The sequence below is a fragment of the Palaemon carinicauda genome, chromosome 8 (assembly GCF_036898095.1).
Source record: "Palaemon carinicauda isolate YSFRI2023 chromosome 8, ASM3689809v2, whole genome shotgun sequence".
Taxonomy (NCBI): Eukaryota; Metazoa; Arthropoda; class Malacostraca; order Decapoda; family Palaemonidae; genus Palaemon; species Palaemon carinicauda.
In genome coordinates this window covers 21,162,104-21,181,569 of record NC_090732.1, presented here as the reverse complement: position 1 = coordinate 21,181,569, position 19,466 = coordinate 21,162,104, and the positions used below count along the sequence as shown (strand labels likewise).

At 33.7% G+C, this 19,466-nt stretch overlaps 1 protein-coding gene across 1 annotated transcript in view; it reads right to left on the bottom strand.

Annotated features, from left to right (window-relative positions):
- LOC137644848 (glucose dehydrogenase [FAD, quinone]-like) overlaps positions 1-17,826 on the bottom strand; it is a 59,848-nt gene extending 42,022 nt beyond the window's left edge. Inside the window, exon 1 of the mRNA XM_068377743.1 lies at positions 17,703-17,826. The gene's annotated coding sequence lies outside the window, so the exon portion shown is untranslated. The remainder of the gene's footprint in view (positions 1-17,702) is intronic.
- Positions 17,827-19,466: the final 1,640 nt, after the last annotated feature.

The window sequence follows — 19,466 nt, the reverse complement described above, 5'->3', positions numbered from 1 at the left end:
TAAAACTAAAAGAAAATAAGGAGGCAATAAATACAGATTATGGGCGAACCTCTCGAGCTTGTCAATGAATATACGTACATAGATCAGACAGAAAGCGTTTCCCCAGGACACGAGACCGAAATTAAAAGAAAGATAAGCATGGGATGGACAGCTTTTGGTAAACAAAATGAGATTATGGAAAGTAAAAGGCCTCTCTTGCTAAAACGAAAGTATTGAATGAGATGGTCCTACCAGCATTAACTTGTGGATCAGAAACTTGAAGCCTTATTAAAGCCTTAGAAAATAAGCCAGTTGCAACTCAAAGAGCTAAGGAGAAAAAGGTGGGAATAACACTATGAGACAGAAAAAGATCAACATGAATACGAGAGCAAACAGAAGTGTAGGACATCCTAAAAACTTGTAAGAAAAAGAAATGGACATATGTAGAACATATAATGAGAATAACAGATAGGTGAACAAAAGAATGACAGAATGGGTCCCTGAAGATTAAAAACGAAGCAGGGGAAGGAAGAGAAGACGAACTTATAAGCTATGAAAGTTTACGGGTATAGACTGACAGAAAGATTATAAGTAGACTCAAGTAGAAGAACATTACTAGCAACAGCTGATATATATATATATATATATATATATATATATATATATATATATATATATATATATATATATATATACAAATTACTACCTTAGGAGTAGAATTAACAATTTTTCCAATGTGTCATCTCCCTTTTTAGGCCAATTTCTTTTTGCGGCTCAACATAGTTTGTTATGAAATGTTGCAACTCAAATATGTATAGTCCAAAGATTTTAGGGAGGCAATAGCATTCTTCAAATAAAGCCTTGGCGGAGCTAAAAGTATATAACCCAGTGTTCATTTGAATAGTATTAAAGAGATTTCTTCACGTTAACCCTTTCCTCAGTGTCCCTCTCAACATCCAATATCAAGATTTCGAACAAAGCTAGCATGAGATGACAAGGACTAGGCCTTAGGAAAAAACTCAAATGCTTGTTCTAATAACCTGCAGCAATATATTTACCCTCACGAATATTTTGATACCATAAGAACAATAGATTCTGATCCTCTTCCTTCTGTCCTATCATCACATTTTTTTTTTCCAAGTCAAAACAGATCAGATGGGAGTCAAATCTCTGCATAACCAGTGAAGTTGTTATTTGTTTCATTCAGACAAGGGCCTAAAAGTATATACCGATTGCGACTACAAGTATTCTTTACAGATTTGTTATTTCTCACATAAGTTACAAAGGAACACGACTCGACACTTCGTATTGTCTCTGCCCATTCTGAACACAGGCGTAAGTGGCAAGAAATTAGCTTCTGGATGTGCATTTATGAAATAATTAATATCTTCAACATTTTCTATAATTCCTAGGTTTTGTTGCTCTTTAAATGCAACATTAACCTTATTTAAATGTTCAGTTTTATTCATCATAAGTGTTAGACTTCAGTATCATCCTGGATAAAACAAAGTTCTTTCCCAACAAATGAGACATCTTGTTGTTCCATATCGGTGATATTACTATATTATAATAATAACCCAGAAAAAGGTTATAAGCGCCGTTCCATTAGATGCTAATCCGGAATAATAGGAAATGCCACTCCACCATATGACCCTGAAACTATAGTCAGGAACTTCCTTGGATTTGCAAATGACCTCAAGTTGTTTACTGAAGTCAGAACATTCTACTGTTAACCTCTGTGAACTTCCAAATGTCTTCCAGCATTATCATTGTAAGATTTTATCAAGGATAAGGCTGTATATTAACGTAAATGCGTCAAGTAAAGGGAATATTAGATGAATATGTCTAAATTGATGACATTTCTGGCGGGATCTGTGAGGTTTTTCAAGGATAAACTTTGCTTTCATAAGATATTAAATCCCGATAGAAAATTAGTCAGAAAAATATTCAACGAGGCTTATTATAGAATCTTCTAATAATCTATTTAAACGTAAATTCCCTTTTAGACTCATGTTGAAGAATATGAGATTCAGTGTAATATCTGAAAGTGGTTTTTGTAATGACTGTCATGAACGAGACTGTAAAAGAAAACAAGATGTTTATGAATCAGATTTCTCGGAACAGCGGTCGAAAAATTCCTTCTCGACCTTTGGTTATGGAGGAACTTGAACTTTATCTACCTTTGAATCAACACAGTAATTTAGGTGATATAACCTTAAACCTTAATGAAGTTTGAAGTCATTAGCTTCGAAGACAGTAAGAGTCATAATGCTTTACACAGCTGTTTTCTTAGGCAAACTAATTAACAGAAATAAAGAGAGGGCTGGACAAACAAACATACTGATAGATAAGCCTAAATACAAGGGTGTCACAGAAGAGATGCTACCTGGTCGGTAAGAAGGAAATGAAAAAGATGAATAAAAACTTTACAATAATTTATGAATTGTAAGGTAGATGCAATGTTATGATGAAAGGCATTACATAGGAGTTATTGAAAGAAAAAGAAAAATATACTTAGGAATAAGTGCAGAAAACAACCAGTTTCCTATACATTTCTGTATATTGGATATCTTTCTAAATTACTTGATAGTAAACGTCGTTATACAAAGTACTTAGATGAGGCTTAAGATAACGTGGACGGAGGGATACCATGACTTAAGGATGTACATTACATCGATTTTCTTAGTTTTAAGTATAAAAAAAAAATGGAAGAATTTGTAAAACAGAAGATTCATATAGAGATCAGTCAAATGGAAAGGCATTAAAATATGGTTGATTTTATAACGATTTATGCAGGGAAACTGGCATAAGCAAAATATCTCAAAATTCTTTTGAGAAAGTCATTTAAGTCTAATTTTTAAAAAAAAATGTACATAGCAAAATTTACCCTAACCAATTTCTTTTATTCATAATAAGCGGTAAATCTAAATTATAATAGAAAAATATATAATTTTACTTATATTTCTCTAATGGGCTACTTTTGGACGGTCCTGATGTAAACGAATGGTTGAATCGGTGTGATATTTCCAGCACACTACCTTTACCATCCTGACCTAATTCAAGGCAAACATACCATATATGTTACGTTTGGAGTTTACTGAAGGATATTAAGCCTAATCCATTCATCATTACAAGATGTTATACAGAATTAGAGGACCCATACCACTCCTTCCTTTCTGCGATTTCTTTTATGTACATAATATTTTAATATGACAGTGTACATAAATATCATACATTAGTAATATTACTATATATACTGTAATCTAGTTACTGATATGTACGTCCATGAAAACCAGAGTGGGTCAAGCAGCCATGAAGGCAATAGCTAATTAATAATGATAGAAAATTAACTTGCAAATAATTATTACATCATCAAAGTCGACGGCTCAAAAGGCTGACTTTAGCTTAAAGTACCAATACCGTCCTAGGTGGCCTCCCATCTTAGGAGTTCGTATTCATATGTGGCATAAGGCCTCATAAAACAAAACTCTAAATATTTTTATCTTTGTAAAGTTATTTCTAAAATTGTTATTGGATCGGTCTAAATCGTTTCTATTACACATGACCGTTTTCTGATTTCCACCATGTTTACTAATGGTGATTTGTGATAAATACTATCATATGAGTTACTGGTGTGTCGAACATTTGGGGGAAAACTCGTTTCAAGTGTTTTTAATTATATTGTTACCTGTTTTGGACTGGTTGATACCGTCGTTGGCTTTCATTTCAGAGCTGCTGTGAGCTGGAAATCGATTTATGTTGCTCACGTGAGTGTGTGTTGACTTCCGGTATATAAATTCACACACACACACACACACACACACATTATATATATATATATATATATATATATATATATATATATATATATATATATATACATATATATGTATTTATATTTATTTCTGTATATTATTATTATTATTATTATTATTATTATTATTATTATTATTATTATTAGCTAAAACCCTAGTTGGAAAAGCAATATGCTATAAGCACAAGGGCTCCAACAGGGAAAAATATGCACACACACTGTATATATATGTATATATATATATATATATATATATATATATATGTGTGTGTGTGTGTGTGTGTGTGTGTGTGTGTGCGGTGTGTGTGTGGGTGTAAAATGTATTTTTCTGTGACTGCGCGTGTGCGCGCCAATGCTTGTATAAGAAATTTTTGCTTTTTCTGATAAATAGATATTTCCCAGCGTCACGCAGCAGAGCAACACGCTTAACTGACTTCCTTGATTTATTGCTAAAACGTACCCAAAGATTATTTGAAAATGAGAATAAATGTTGTCCGGTGCGAAAGTGAACGCACTTCGTTAAAAACCTTTTTGTAAAAATGTCCAACGAATGAGATTGAATTTTTGACAATACGAGAATTTCCATTTATCTTAACGTCACGGATCATTTAAAACAAACCTTTACCTTCTGAAAAAAAAATAGAAGACAGTAAAAATTTTTAATGAAAATATAGATTGACTTTGGAACTTTTTGAACGTGCACTAAAATACCAGCTAAATTCGGTCCTATGTGCCATAAAAATAGTTCTATATAATCTCAAGTTATTAAAGATAATGGGTAAAATAATAATAATCAATCGTGCATGGAAATACAGATTTTTCTTCCATTTCTTTTTTTTTCTGTTCATCTTCTGGAGGAGGAGGATTTAAATCCTTTATTCTCTTTAAATGAAAATCTAAATCTAAATCTATTCTTCATGCAAAGCTTAAAAATTTGACAATAAATTTACAATGCAAAACAACTGTGAGAAAAAAATCATAATTGCTAATAAGTAACAGTACTTAGAGGGAAAGCAAAAAGCTGCACATCCATTTTAACCTTCCATTACATTATCAATGGCAGAAAAACGGTCTATAGAGTACCTCATACATCAATGAATAGCCTACACGTTACATTATTCTAACACTATTCAAACATACGCCGTTGTTATATAAAATTTCAAATGATTACCGCTCATCTGTATCACTAAGGAATGCTGGCGAAAATTCATATGGGCAGATGAAAAGAAGAATCTATATATATAAATCTGGTGATTGTCTGTGTGTGTGTTTTTGTCTCTCTTTTTTAAGACAACATAACGTTTATAAATCTTCCAGAAGACTAACATTACTGCCAGATTTTTGCTCAGACAGCCTCTGTAGCGTTTAAAACGCTTCGAGAAGACTAAAATTAATCTGCGTGGTCGCTATAAAAAAAATTGTACAAGGAACTTACAGAATATTTAATGATCGAATCTTATGTAGTTTTTATCGATAAATCTAACCCCACTATTTCCATTTTGATCAAGATCCACCTTGGGAGTCTTCGGGCCCATAATTACGCACCCCCTAAAACTGTAGTTCAAGAAAATCGGGTGAAATATGGCAGGCTGGCACCGTAGCCTTCAACGTTTAAAAAATACTTTTTTTTATATAAATCGAGAAATTTAACGTCGCTTGGTCTACGGGCCCATAATTACACACACCCTAAAACTGCATTCAATAATAGTGAGCCAATTGCAATGAATCCAATTGCAATGAATATCGACAGAGAGATTGTATGAACATAGGAGATTATTTAGGGCTACATTAATTGGGATATTTGTCTTAAAAAAGGGGGTCCTTGGATTTGCCAACACACACATAGCATACACCGATTTTCTTTTCCATGTGATAAAATGTACAAAAACTTACAGAATATTTAATGATTGAGTCTTATGTAATTCTTCATATGTTTTTTCTCTCAGTTTTCTACAAAATGATGACACCCAAAATGATTCTACAGAATATTTAATGGTTGATGTAATTTTTATATATTTTTTTTCTTTTAGTTTTCTACAAAATTATGCCACCCAAAAAGAGGTTCTCAGTCAGTAAATTCGGTGAATAGAAGAAGACATCAGGAAACAGAAAAGCAGAGGAATTTATGGAGGGAAACAAATGCAAGAAGAATAGTAGCTAGCCATAAAGCAGAGAATGAAGAGCAGATGGATTCAAGAAGGAACACTAATGCAAGCAGAATGGCAGCTAGATGTTAGGTAGAAGACGGAGAGCAGATGAATTTGAGAAGGAATGGCTGCTAGACGTGAAGCACAGGATGAAGACCAAAAAATTCTTGCCTTGAAAATAATCAACAAAGATTAGCAGCTATAAAAAATCAGGAATCAAGAAATCAAAGAATGACTCGACTTCGGGAAAACCAACAAAGAATGATTGTCCATCCAAACCAAGAAACATTAGAACGAGCTGAGAATAGTTGCCTTATTGATAGAGTCATGCATGCAGAAGCAAGAGCTTGTCCTTTTAATGCTGTACAATGGTGTCTTGGTGCCTTCACTTATAATCCAAGATACCCCATAAAACAGAAGACAGTACAAATTAGCCTAATGTCACAACAAAGTAATCACTGGGATGCTCAGATATGGAAGAATGAACCTCCTGGATTGTGTTGCAGTGGAGGGAAAATTAAGACTGCCTTTGTTAGTTGAACCACCTGAATATAGGATAAAAAAAAAATTCAATGTAACATCCTACCATTCAAAACATATTCTTGAAAACATACTACTATACAATAATGCTTTCCAGATGGCTTTATTTGGAGCAAAATTTGTGAATAAATAAATTGACTGATGAGCAGATGAAAAGACTACTTTACTTTTAATTTTCAGATGTGATTAAAAGAAAATTATATCTCGCAAATGTGAATGAAAATAAATAACGTAAAACCACACAGATCTCACGGGTTGTTGTAGAAGCGAATAGATATAATATCTGTAGATATTTGGGGATAATCTCGAACTGGTAACTCACTGAATAAGGTCTCAGTTCACTAAGAGATACATAGATATATAAATATAACCGTTAGATCGTTATATTAATAATTGAATAGTTAAAGTTCATATTTTGATATTTAAATCGATACTTTTTATCTTTTTAATGCATGCAAAATGTCTCAAATGATAAACTGAATCTCCATAAACTGGAAGTCCATTAATGTCTGTAGCTAAAGAAAAGGCAATGAAAAAAAAAAAAAACACGAAAAAGAACTATCAGAAATAAATATCACCTCACACAGCAACAACCTTTAACAATTCATTCCGATTTCATGGCGAGACTGGTGGAACGTCTGGCCTTGAAATCAAACCTGGGGAAACCCAATCGAGCTGCAGGCCGTGCAATGGAAAACTCTATAGCCTACAGAGATAGGTGGCCGTGGGCATGGGGCCACATGCGTAGTGTTCTATTCATTCAGGTATTTTGTAAATCTTTTGAATTTTACGGAGATCCCTTTGGTCATTTAAGATTTTTTTAAAGTTTTTTTATTGTGAGTTTTAAAACAGAATTAATTTCTTTTCTTTTTTTTTTCATCTTCGTCAATCAATTAAAAAATAAGCTTATTGACAACCCATGGAATTTCAATAACCAAGAGAAGTCCATCGCAACCCAAGTAAAATGAGCCACTTTTTTTTTGCCATTTTATGGCAAACCGTATACTTATAGGCATCTGCAGTGGATACAGGTAACCGCATTTCTACTAATATCAGTTACTAAACAGTATTTAATTTTCCTGTGGTGAGTGACCTGCGGGTGTTGGTGGTAATTATCCTAAGTAAGACAAAGTTTTACTAGGGAAGGAAATGGGCTATATCCTTGGTATGTGATCTGTTGGGTACGTTTTCTACCTGGGCAAAATTACTTTCCAGGAATTCTATGGTTCACCCGTGCAGCTTCGAAGAGTACACGAAAGAGGGATGTGTGTTGACAACTCTTATTGTAATGCTTGAACAAAGATATGCTATCATTCAATACATAACTATATATGTATATACACTTCTTTATGTGTATATATATACATATACATATATACATATATATATATATATATATATATATATATATATATATATATATATACATATATATACATATACATATATATGTATATATATACATATATATTTACATTATATATATACATATATATATATATATATATATATATATATATATATACATATACATATATATACATATACATATACACACATATATATATATATATATATATATATATATATATATATATATAATACATTATTTATTATGGAAATTTTTAATGTTGATATATGTCATGGTGATGAGACCTAGAAAGGGATGTCTACTACATCAGGCCTGATTAATGCTGGAAGTTTCAATGAACTTCTCTTGTTAAATACTGTAAGGAGAAACTGGCATTATAAAATGAGGCAGATTAACTAATACCTATGGTCTCACTAAACTACTTTAATTCAATAATGATAATAGATTAAAGAAACAAAGCGGAAAACAGAGTTCTACTATAGAGAATTGATTTAAAGGTTCACTTTTAGTGTGTGACTGACAATATCTGTGGGGCAGCAAAGCCTGATTTTTACAATTGTTAAACTGATGTACAATCAACACTTCCTAGGAACAATGACCAACTGTACAGTCAAAACCACTTTGGAGCTATGACCAGAGTAGTACATTATCTGTATACAACCTAAGGTCATAACCATTTTGATAAGACATTGCATCCACTAAGAAGTCAGTCAGAATGCTAACAAATTCAGAACTATAAAGTTATCTGTATTCTATGTTTTTAAATTTTTTATTGGTAAGAAGAGTTTTACTTGCTTTTAATTCTTTGTCCTTTTTGTCCCTTGAAATATGGAAGAGATGAATGGGAAGATGACTGGAATTCATCATAAGTAAAAATCAATGTTATGTAGACTAGAAAGGCAGTGAAACAACAACAACAAAATTGTCATGTTTAAATTTAACAAGAGATGCTCCGGATGCGAATGTCAAAATATGCAAGAAAGATATTTTCAAAGCTTTGAATGCTTAGGAACAGACAGGGAAGATAGAGAGGGAGAATCATTAGGTTTTGGTGGAATGGTAGGTTTGGAAGATTTAAAGCTTATATATTACCTTGAGCCAGACCAGGCTTTGGAGTAGGTACAGCAAATTAAGATATAGAAAGTAACACCCTGCATAAAGCGAAAAGACATTATTTTAGGAATACTAGTAAAAGACAGTATCTCAGTAGTAAACAAACCAAAAATTTATGATGCTTACATAAAGGTTATAGTACTCAATACATTTGTGCCAATGAAGATATTTTTAAGAGGTTTGACTACAGAAAATCAGGATTCATGGTGGCTCGAGTTCAGTGGAAAGATAATATTGAAGATTAAAAGCCGTGGAAATGTGGTATTATGCACCTAGACAATACATTTCGGGATCCCAAAGACTCAGATGGTTTTGACAGATGAAAATGGGTAAGGAAGATATAATAGGAAACGATAATTACTTTTATCATTCCACATTGTCATAAATTAGCTTAAGACGATTTCCATGTAATGTCTCAATTTTACCGAAGAGTTTTTACATTTAGTCAAAACCCAGCTACTATCTTCATTCTTTTAATGTTTATGTGAGGAGGATTCAAACTAGCTTCATGTATTTTTTGGAAAGTTATTTGATCTTTTAAAGGGAAGTTTTCGGTGTCTGTGGTATTCCTAGTAATGCAAAATTTAAATCTGAAATAAGATTGTAGTTTCAATACTGTGAATCAGTTGACTTTATGAAGCCATAAAAATTGTGTCTTTGATAATTTGTAGATATTGTAGCCACCAGTTTATATTCCATGGTGTGAACCTTTTCCCGGATACCAGTACAGTGTGTTCCACTGTACTGTATATAGCTTATTAAGTTTTAGTGTGTGTTTGCAAGTTTTTGACTAGAGTTATAAAGTAATACCCCTTTTTACGTTGGTTCGATATACTGTCCGTCAGTTTCAACTTTACAGCGCTCATCCAAAATAGAACCCACCGTTTTACCCGACCTTGTGTCAGTTTCTACGTCGTAAAATAAGGATAAATTGCTGTACTCTACGGTACTGTACTTCTAATTTTCATATGCCATGGAAACTTATTAATATGGGCATCTGGTTGTAAGTACTGTGCTTCTTCACGTTCAGTACAATAGGTAACATTAAGTCCCTTTATAGGGCAAAATAAATTACAGCAGGTCTCTTGGAACCAATTAACGAAGTATGGTTGGATAATACTGTATTATAAATCGGTACATAGTCTTCAGATCCTTTGTCAAACAAATATCACTGTAATTGTTTTTATAATTATTACTCCTCATAGACTGACTCCTAATTGCAAATATGTACGTCCTTCCACCATGTAGCAAAAGAGTTTTCGGTTTCATTTTAAGGCGTAGGTTTGTTTCAGTATCGGGTGGAATTTTTATCAGTAATGTTTGTTACTGTTTACATTTTAAGTTTAATTCTAATTTTTTTTTTTTTTGTAATTTTAATATTTTTACTATATTTACCTTTTCACTCCGATGTCAGCTTATCAACACAAAAACATTTGGAACACCAAACACACAGAGATAAGAGAGTGAGCCCACCACTAACACAGACCAAACACCATGAATCCAATTAGCTGATTACTAATCCGACAATCGCCCACACTAACAACAACAACAACACGTGACCTGACGTCACTGTGCTCGTCATGTAAATATTTTTTTCCTAAACTAATTATCGCTATTTTACCTATTTACTTATTATAAAAAACTCGTTTTTCTCACAATCTTCTTTATATATCTGTATTGTTATTATTATTATTACTAACTAAGCTACAACCCTAGTTGGAAAAGTAAGATGCTATAAGCCCAAGGGCTCCAACAGGGAAAAAATAGCCCAGTGAGGAAAGGAAATAATGAATTAATAAGCGTTAAAAGTAATGAAAATTCAAATAAAATATTTCAAAAACATTAACAACATTAAATCAGATATCTGATATATAAACTATAAAAGGACTTATGTAAGCCTGTGCAGCATAAAAACATTTGCTGCAACTTTGAACTTTTGAAGTTCCATTGATTCAACTACCCGATTAGGAAGATCATTCTACAATTTGGTAACATCTGGAATAAAACTTCTAGAGTACTGTGTAGTGTTGAGCCTCATGATGGACAATGCCTGACTACTTGGACAATGCCTGACTATTAGAATTAACTGTATACCTAGTATTACGAACAGGATGGAACTGTCCGGGAAGATCTGAATGTAAAGAATGGTCAGAGTTCTAAAAAAAAAAAAAATCTTATGCAACATGCATAATGAACTAATTGAACGACGGTGGCAAAGATTAATATCTAGATCAGGAATGAGAAATTTAATGGACCGTAAGTTCCTGTACAACAAATTAAGACGAGGATCAGCAGCTGAAGGCCAGACAGAAGAACAATACTCAAAACAAGGTAAAATGATTAAAACTTCTTCAAAATAGATTGATCAACAAAAATCTTGAAAGACTTTCTCAATAAGCCAATTTTTTGTGTAATTGAATAAGAAACAGACCTAACGTGTTTCTCAAAAGTAAATTTGCTGTCGAGAATCACACCTAAAATTTTAAAAGAGCCATACAAAGTCAAAGAAACATTATCAATGCTGATATCCGGATATTGAGGAGCCACGGTCCTTGACCTACTTACAATCATACTTTGAGTTTTGTTAGGATTCAACTTCATACCCCTTAATTTTCACCATGCACTAACTTTAGCTAGATCTCTATTAAGGGATTCAGCAACCCCAGATCTACATTCAGGAGATGGAATTGATGCAAAGAGTAGCATCATCTGCATATGCAACAAGCTTGTTTTCTAGCCCAAACCACTTGTCATGTATATATAGTATGAAAAGTAATGGGCCAAGAACACTACCTTGAGGAACACCAGATGTCACATTCCTATAATCACTATGATGCTCATCAACAATTCTTTGCTATCTATTATTAAAAATTCAATAATGATGCTAAGAAACGATCCATCCACTCCCAACTGTTTGAGTTTGAAAACAAGGGCCTCATGATTAACACGGTCAAAGGCAGCACTAAAATCAAGGCCAATCATACGAACTTCCTGACCACAATTAAGGGATTTCTGTACAACATTGGAGATTGTGAGAAGGGCCTCACATGCACTAAGGCCTTTACGAAAACCAAATTGCAAACTAGGGAACAGATGAATACCTTCACCAAACCTATCAAAACGTTTTTTCAAAAGACGCTAAAAAACTTTAGATAATATGGGAGTTATGGAAAATGGGCGGTAATCAGTTGGACTTGAGCTACCACAAACACTTACATAGTGGAGTAACATTACCCATTCTCCAACAAGTGCTAAAAGCTTCTCTTGGCAACTTGCGCAAAATAACAGATAACTTTGGAACTAAGAAATCTGCAGTCTTTATAAAAGACAAAGGAAAAATACAATATGGGTCTAAACCTCCATATGCATTTAGGTCCATCAACAGAGCTTTAATTGTACGAGATTGAAAAGCTAACCTAGTTAGTTTAGCCTCAGGAAAACAGGAATGAGGATGTTAGAGTTCCTCATTACTCTGCTTGCTGTCAAACACATCTGCCAAAAGGGTTGCCTTGCTTTGGATAGTGAATGGCAGAGCCATCTGGTTTAAGTAAAGGAGGAACTGTTGCATCAACACCAAAGAGTGCAGAGTTAAGGGTAGTCCAGCACTTATGCTCCTGGGTTGTACCAGAAAGGGTTTCTTATGGTTAAATTGTATTCTTTTTCAGTTGAACCATAAACTCACTGAGCAAAAGCTCTAAGCTGATTATATTAATACCATTTCTAATAATACTGTACTTCTTCATTTAACCTTTCAACTATCATATTGTACTATTCAAAATTAGCTTACTTAGAATAAAGTATCAAAATAAATCCTCTAATTAATCATACTTAGCTCTTTCTCCTCCCGTCCCATCTCCTCTCTACAATCCTCCTCAATATCTCTATTCTCCACATAGTGCCTTGATTATTTTCTCAGATACTCCTGCCTTGGTAAGTACATTAGCTATTTGTTTCTTTCCTGCTATTCATTGCACTTTTATTTCTCCAGATTCTATTATTTCCCTGATAGCTGCAATCTCTATCTTTAATCTTTTACCACTAACTCTCGTACTTGATTTAATAGCTGTTAATAGTGTTTTACTGTCTGTTTTCACCATTGCCTTTAATCTTCTCTCAACAAATTCCTCCCATAACCTAGTGAAATATATCAAACCTATCACCTCTCCCACGCTTAACGCCTCTGCCTTAATAGTTTATTTTGCTACCCTTCTTGATTTTCTAGAATTGTTCTAGAATTGTCCCCATAAAGGACATCATCTCTTGCCATCTGTCAAAGATATTATATAACCCAATTGCATATTCCCATCTTCAACGTTCCCAAAGGATACATCTGCATACGCCTCCCAATAGATATTCTCTTCTTGCAGTTCATCTAATACCACCTCTCCAATTATAGTTTTAACTCACCTTACTACTATAATTTTCTCATATCTTATATTGTACTTTCCTTAAATATCTTACTTAATTCACTAACGCTATACGATATTTCTGGCATTGTATGCAAAGATATCCAATTGAGCTGTCCACGGACCTATACACTGTTAGTTCCTTCTGACTTAATATTCTGTTACCAATATATGGTCTAGCTTTTGGTTCCTTTACAGAGTTGAGATATTTTCATTAATTGATACTGACCTTCCTTTCATTTTTCTCTACCATTACTCCTATGTACTTAAAACTCTTGCTTTTTTTTTTGTTTACCCACGTAAAGTTTCTCTCGTAGCCTAACAATGTTTTTTTTTTCCCATGAACCATTTATTTCCCCATAGCAAAGGTCATCCACATGGGAGCATAATATACCCAGCAGTTTATTGTCTGTCCTCCAATAAAAAATGTTTGGCTCCGGTTTACTTCTCTTTCCCCAAAGTTCTTTCACTACATTCACTACCTTACAATACCATACTTTTGCTGCATCATTCAACCTATAAACTGTCTTCTTCAATTTCCATAAACCACTCCAATCTCCTTCAACTGGTGGTTTCAAATATACTTCCCTCTGTATTTGACCACCCTGTAAATATGCTGTTTCCACATCTAACATTCTTTTAATTTGATGATTGTCAAGCACAATTTCAACAGTTCTGCATTACAAGTAGGAGCATCTTTTTCCCAGTCTGGCCTTTCTTCTTCAACCTGGCCTTTTATATCTTTTCACCACCTTTAAACTTCTCAGTGACTATCCCATATAGCTTTTTGCTTAGTATCTTCCACCACCTCATATACATTGTTTTTTCTCCAACTCGATAACTCCTTTTCCTTAGCCTCTTAACACCTGCTGATTTTCAAAACCTAACAAAACCTCTTCTTCATCCCCAACTTTTTCAATATTCCTGTAATCTCTCAGGTTTATCCATCCTTTGTCACCAGTAGGAGAATCCTGTATATTGTATGCATCTCCCCAGTATTTATTAGATCTTTTACCAGCCAAATTTAATACTGTACATTCTTCCATCTGACCAGTGTATTTACTGCTCTAACCCTGTTCCTTTTCTCAACTCAGGTAATTCTTCTGTAAAGTCTCTCTCTCTCTCTCTCTCTCTCTCTCTCTCTCTCTCTCTCTCTCTCTCTCTCTCTCTCTCTCTCAATAACCCATTTTGTCTTCTGTACCTTTGTTACATCATACTTGGGTACACCTACAACATCCATGTTCTTGTCCCTATTTCCATCAACCTCTGACAACCTTTCTTTTTCTGCTACTTTACCCTGAATTCTTGTAATGTGTATCCTAGCTATCTCTCTCAATGCCTACTATGTTTTACTACGACTGTCTTATCTGACACTCCTATTCTTTTGCATCCTCTTGTAAAACACCTCATCTCCAACTACTGCCTCCTCAAGTTTATGTTCTCTTGCATTCATATTTAAAGCGATTCTTAGTTTGCTACATGACTCGTTTTTAATGAAAGCCTTTCTAGCCTTGTGTACTGCCTTCCATGTATCCCTTACTACCCCTTCTTCCGTACTAATATCTCTACTAGCTGGATTTGAAGTCTCTTCACCTTCTAGATTTGGTAATGCAGGGTTTCTACCAAAAACTAGCTGATTAGGTGAAAATCTTCTCTACCATTATCAGAAACTATTTTACATGATGCTCCACAAAAATGCGAATCACCCATCAATAAGGATTCTTATGATAGTTTCTGGCCTTTTGTCATTAATCCAGTATGCTTGACAATATCTGGTGGTTATACCAACAACAACTAAAAACTTCCTTTCTTCAATCTCTCCTACATCTAGAACCAAATCCTCAGGTTTCCCTAGATTCTTTTTATACTTCATACATATTTCACAAGTTGCAATTAAATCTGTTATTAGCCTCCTAACGTCTTCCTTTTCTCCACCACCTAAACCATCACTCCACTTAGCCTCTTCTGTTAACCTTTAAATCTTTTCCCCACTTCTATGTCTAAACTGTAAGTGCATTACTTTACAATTGCTCCTTTAATTTCTTGATTATTTAGTCCCTTCCATCCCTCCAACATTAATTCCTCTTTTATTCTCTTCAGAACTGTTCATGCTCTCTCTCTCTCAAATTTATTCTCATTCCACCTAATGCTTCTATCTCTACTAGATATTACTTCATATCTATCCTCATACCCATTCTACTCATTATTTTTTTCCCTATTAACCATGTTATGTCACCTTGCAACCTTTCTGTCTTCAAATAAAATTTCTTTCCTTTTAACAAAACTGGAATTTCCATTGCACCTTTAGATTTTTATGATGATTCACCAAGACTAAAGACTTTTTTTATTCCTTTTTGGTGTCCTTTATTCTTTTCAACTCTCCTAAGCTTAAACCATCTACAGCCCTAGCTAGTCATAATTCACCACACAGTTGATTTACATCCTGTATCTAAAATAGCATAAACTTCTCTCCAAGAATTCATAACTGTTTCTTTAATTTCTCCTTCAAAAATTTTCTCCTCATCATCATCTCTAACTTGTTTAAACCTTTGCTTATTGTCCACATTACCAGTCTCATTTTCATCAAACTTGTTTACATATAGCTTCTCTTTATTCTGAGGACAATCTCCAGCCCAATGCTATTCTGAAGTACATATAGCACACAATGTTACTTTCCCTTCTCTATTTATTGGATTTTTTCTACCTCTACATTTTATCCACCTAGTTCTACCCCTATTCCTGTATCCCTCTCTGCCTTTATCCATATTCATGTTTTCAGATCCCCACCTCTCATCCTTTCCCTTATTCCCTAATCCTTCAAATATTCTCTTCAATATCTTGGACACAGAATCATACCCTAGTTTACCTTGCTCACATGCAGCCACCACCATCTGTTTTTGATTCTCAGTGAGGTTTGCCAGTTCCAAAACATGAAAACCTTTAGCCTCTCCCTCATGCAAACTTTTTCCTACAGTCTTATTGTATTCTGAAGCTGAGGTCTCATACCTAATTATGAAATCTCTCATCTTTTCACCAGATTCTCTCTTCCTATATTTATCCATTATTATATCCTTTTGATGTACCTTATCTAATTTCTTTAATATTACACTTGAACCGTCTGTACCTTTTATATGGAAGAGAAATTTGGGGGTTCAAAAACTAGACCAGGTTGAGAATTTTTATAGAAAGTACCTAAAAAGTATGCTTCAAGTAGAAAAAAAAAAAAAAAAAAAAAAAAAAAAAAAAAAAAAAGTCAGCAAATTGTATGGCTTACTGATAACTGGGTCAATTTGGTTTAACAAGCAAAATTTGAAAGAGAATGGTAAATTTTTGTATAAGGATCAGTCATGATAAACAACATAAGTTATCCCACACCATGTATTTACTGTTAAGAAATTTACACTATAGCAATAAACTAAAGTCGAAATGGATTGTAAAAATTAAAAGTATTCTAGACAATTGTGGTCTATCTAATATCTGAAACAGCCCATGTGAATTTAATAGTAATTGGGTTAGGAAATGTGTTGATCTCAAAATTTGTGATATAGATAAGCAGAATTTTTTATGCGAAATTAATGAAAATAGGTTATCCTCTAACTATAATGTATTTAAGACTGAATTAGGCTCCAGCAAATATTTAAACGAATTGGGTTATAATGATTAAAAGTATCTCAGTAGATTTAGATGTGGTAACCAAAGGCTTTCTGTTACAAGCGATACTCTAATTCCCAAGAGCTAAAAACATGTCCAATGTGTAATACCCAAGGACAGGCTAACGAGTACCACTATAATCTGTATGTCCTTATTTTAGCAGCCTCACAGAATTTTATATAAAAAGATATTATTACACTAGACCAAATAGTACAATGTTTATTCAGTTGTTTAAAGTAAGAAATAAAAGAGAATTGTGCAATCTAGCAAAATTTGTAAAAATAATAACGAAAGTTTTAGTTATATATTATTAGTTTTATCTAGTCCATGTAGGCTTGGGTGCCAATTATATATGGCATATATCGGTATACGGATATATGTACAGTATTTCATAGGTATGTGAATGGAAGTAGTTCAGCTTCTTTTCACTGTCATCGTGTACTATTATATTAAGTTAAATTGTAATTTTGAATATTTTCTAATGTATTCCCATACCCGGAGAGGGATCTTTGGTGTTAATAAAATCCTTTAAATCCTCCAATTCCATTCTGTCTCCTTAGTGTCTCCCATAGCGTTAATCTAATAAAATAATGACAACCAACAGTCGATGCCTTAACCGAGGTTCACTTTTAACCACGTTCTGCTACCACTGATAATTTTAATATTTTTGCTATATTTACCTTCTTCACTCCGATGTCAGCTTGTCAACACAAAAACAATTGGAACACCAAACACAGACGCAGAGAGACAGAGAGAGCGCCCACCACCTACGCAGACCAAACACCATGAATCCAATAACCTGCCTACTCCGACAAAAGGTGACAATCGAATCGCCCTCTCTATGTCACTAAAAACCAAAGACAATATACGAAAGATGGGAAGCTCCTGCCACAGCCGCATCGGCCGCATACAAATTAGTACCTGGCATGAAATGAAGATGGCGGTAGCATTGCATCCCTACATCGTCTGTTTGTTTACAAATCGGGTCATTCAATTTCAATCATGAGTGGGCGTAGCCATCATCACCCGTGTGTGTGGTTTGCAATAGGACGATAAATGATTTTCCCCATCTGATTTTTCATGCTTTTCCTCAGATTAAAGAAAGGTAATAAAATCATTACATCTGTTACAAAGTACATGATGACTTTTAGAGAAAATGAAGAAATAAAATAGACCAAAGCAAAATTTAATGTTGGTGCAGTGTTATTCCGAAATAAATATTGGAAAATATTTACAATACGGTGGACGCCTCTAAGCGGAAAGAAAATATATTTATATGTGATTTTCGACTAGAAAAGAATATGTATATTTCTTTTACTTATGGACATTAATTGCTTTCAACATAAAATATAGGTTTTTCTGTTGTATTATGATGTGATTTGAATGATTTTGAGGTTTATTTCCATCGCAAATGAATACTCATCCTTCCAACACCCCTCCCCCTATAGATAACAATCTGGGGGAACCTCCTTGGGAAGCGGGGTTTTGGGTGGGGGAGACAAAGTAGGTAAAAAAAGGGAAAAATGGAGGAAAAAACCTAAATATAACACTCAAACATATGAAAATGGTCCCGTATACAGGTATATACTGAATTCGAAATACATAAAAACACTGGAAATGGGAAAACCTGAGAGCATAATGTAATGACTGAAAAATGTGACTTGTTTCTGTACACTATATAATAACTCCTTAAAACAGTATTATGATGAAACATGCCCTATCCCAGAAAATGGGATAATAATCAAAGACCATGCGCCATGGTTTAATGCTGAAATATTAAGAGCAAAAAGGGAAAAGGGAAAGAAAGAAAGATTGTGGCGCAGGTTGCGCACAGATGCAGCAAAAAGAGACTATCGGATTGCAAGAAATAACGAAAATAGACTTTTAATTTATAGAAAACGTGTATACTACAGACAGAAGACTGAAGAAGCAGGATCAAATATAAATAAATTGTATAAAATATTGAACAATCTGACAGGAAATAAGAAGAAAAATAACCTACCAGAAGGGTTTACTGAAGAAGACCTTGCTAATAAGTTTTTAATTTATTTTGACGACAAAATTCAACATATAGTGGATACTTTCCAGCATGCTAACTCTATAAGATTTAATCCATTTATATGGTCTTCAGAAGAAAAGTTACTCAGCTTTGAGAAAGTTGATATGGAAGTAGTAAAGTCTATCGTCAGTAGAGTGAAGTTAACGTATTGTGATAACGATCCTCTACCAGTATATGACATTATAAACAGTGATAACTTCCATGTGATTCTACAAATGTTTTTAGATTGTGTTAATGTTATCATTGAGAATAATGTTTTTCCAGAGACTGAAAAGTTAGCGGTTGTGAAGCCCATAGTTAAAGGCAAACTCGATTCTCGATGCTTAAGTTCTTACAGACCGGTGTCTAATCTAACATTTTTATCTAAGATTATTGAAAATGTAAT